The sequence below is a fragment of the Physella acuta genome, unplaced genomic scaffold, assembly GCF_028476545.2.
Source record: "Physella acuta isolate Inbredline_101_S28 unplaced genomic scaffold, ASM2847654v3 ptg001138l, whole genome shotgun sequence".
NCBI classification, from domain to species: Eukaryota; Metazoa; Mollusca; class Gastropoda; family Physidae; genus Physella; species Physella acuta.
The window spans coordinates 649,462-652,505 of NW_026732655.1; positions in this window are offsets into that span (position 1 = coordinate 649,462).

Sequence of the window (3,044 nt, forward strand, 5' to 3'; positions counted from 1 at the left end):
AGGCGAGATGTGGCCAGCACTTTGCCCAGCCGCCTTTACTTTACCTAACGTGAGTTCGGTACCCATAAGAGCCAGGTAGAATCAATGACGTTCTACTGACTTGGTCCCGAATTCGAACTCAAGGCTTTAAAACATAAGCTGCCTATTATTTCATCTACCAACGAACTGCAAAACATATATATAAATCTTAACCTCAACCCCTCTTTTCTCTTAAAACTCGTGACTACATAAAGTTCTTTCCAATTGTACTCACAAAACTCATTGCTACAAGAACGTCTTTGTTTTTCTGCTCACAAAACTCGTAGCTACAAAACAAAAATAATTCCAGCTCTACTGACAAAACTCTTTGCTACTTCAATTTCTTTTCTACAAAAGTCGAACTTCAAAACGTCATTCATTTGTTAAAAAACCGATTGCTACTCAATTTTCTTTGGTTTACAACTTCAAAAATTGCAGCTATTAAAATACTTCCAACTGGCTTACGCAACTGGTAATTACTCAATTTTCTTTCATTATAAAAATTCTTCCCATTTGGACTTACAAAACTGGTAGCAACAGCATGCGGAAACTCATCAAACATGACGGAGTATCCCGATATTAAAGCTGCTGATATAGACAAGGCGCCTGTACATCGACAGGCGAGACAGAGAAAGATGAACGGCTCTCCAGGTGGGCACTTGTCTAACAGACTGAAACAAGACATGTAAACACTTTTTTTCTTTCATTAACAGTTTACACAACTTTCTATGAACGTATTAAAACGTATAGTAACAAGAATTGTTTTTTTTTAAATAAATAATGCGTTAGGGATTGGAGGTGCCAAAACAACTGTTAGCTCAGTTGTTAAAGTGTTATGGTGGTAACGCGAATGTCGTGGGTTCAAATATTATATGACATTATGTTGGAAGGTGACTAAGCGGTAGAGCACCCGATTGCTAACCCAATAGTCGCGAGTTCGTTATCCCTGGCTAATCATTGTACCTAAACCCACGACGTCAAAGAAAAAACAACAGGGGAAGGATGTGCAAAAACCATCGGTTTAGCGGCTAGAAATACTGGATTCTACTTCCTGGCCTCATCAGAACAATACTCTAGCCGATTTGTTTTATAAACGAATGAAAAAAGTAAAAACTACTTCCATTTTTAGATCCGAAACGAACAATTTGGTACCTACCCAAACAGTATGGAACAAGCTCCACCAAGCAGCGTTCCAGACACTATCATAAATTTGGGTCCTATCTTCGTCAACTAGTAAAACACATTAGGAAAAACTATCATAAATTTGGGTCCTATCTTCGTCAACTAGTAAAACACATTAGGAAAAACTATCATAAATTTGGGTCCTTTCTTCGTCAACTAGTAAAACAAAATAGGAAAACACAATCATAAATTTTGGTCCTATTTTTGTCAACTAGTAAAACGAATTAGGAAAAAACGATCATGAATGTAGGTCCTATCTTCGTCAACTAGTAAAACAAATTAGGAAAAAACGATCATAAATTTTGGTCCTATTTTTGTCAACTAGTAAAACGAATTAGGAAAAAACGATCATGAATGTAGGTCCTATCTTCGTCAACTAGTAAAACAAATTAGGAAAAAAACAATCATAAATTTTGGTCCTATTTTTGTCAACTAGTAAAACAAATTAGGAAAAAACGATCATAAATTTTGGTCCTATCTTCGTCAACTAGTAAAACAAATCAGGAAAAAAATGATCATGTATTTGGGTCCTATCTTCTTAAACTAGTAAAACAAATTAGGAAAAAACTATCATGAATTTGGGTCCTATGTTCATTAACTAGTAAAACAAATTAGGAAACAATTATCATAAATTTTGGTCCTATTTTCGTCAACTAGTAAAACAAATTAGGAAAAAAAAATCATAAATTTAGGTACTATTCTCGTCAACTATTAAAACAAATTAGGAATAAAACAATCAAAAATTTAGGTCCTATTTTCGTCAACTAGTAAAACAAATTAGGAAAAAAACTGTCACGAATTTGGGTCCTATCTTCGTCAACTATCAAAACAAATTAGGAAAAAATATCATAAATTTAGATCCTATTTTCGTCAACTAGTAAAACAAATTAGGAAAAAAATATCATAAATTTAGGTTTTATCTTCGTCAACTAGTAAAACACGTTAGGAAAAACTATCATGAATTTTGGTCTTATCTTCGTCAACTAGTAAAACAAATTAGGAAAAAACTATCATAAATTTGAGTCCTATTTTTGTCGACTAGTAAAACAAATTAGGAAAAAACGATCATGTATTTGGGTCCTATCTTCGTCAACTAGTAAAATAAATTAGGAAAAAACGGTCATGCATTTTAGTCCTATTTTTGTCAACTAGAAAAACAAATTAGGAAAAACGATTATAAATGTGTGTTCTATCTTGGTCAACAAAATAAATTAATAAATGGTAAATCTCTGACTAAGTTAGATTACACCTTTTTGTACTTTATATGCTTTTTTTAAAGTATAAGAATTTATATGAAGGCTAAGTCCTTGCTTACATAGTAGCCATAGAACGGCGATGATAGAAAGATCATGAACTCATACGAACTAAAGACTAAGCCGGTCACAGTGATAGAGACGCCCTTTTTTGCTGCCTGCGATAAATGAAAAAAAAAACAACGTTATTTGAAAGGAGTGTTGACTTTATTTTTTTATTTAAATTATTAAACAGTTTCCGGTGCACGGAAATGACAGAAGTGTGTACCTCGTCCGGAAAAAATGGCGCGGAAAGTGAGAATCCGCACCCTGCGGAGAAGAAAGCCATGAGTAGAAGAATTAGAATGACTTTTGTTTTTCGTGGCAGGCTGGAAATGGTTGCTTTCTGGTTGTCTGGGGTTGCTGGCTGGTTGTCTTCATGGGGGGTTTTCTCAGTAGATGGGTTGTCAGTTATATAAATGGGGTTGTCAGTCAGGTTGTCGATTATAAAGCTGTTAGTCAAGTTGTTATTATTGGTAAGTTTGTCGGTAAAGTGGTTGTTAGGGTTGTGATTATGGTTGTCAGTCATTGCATTGCTATGAGTGAGGTTGT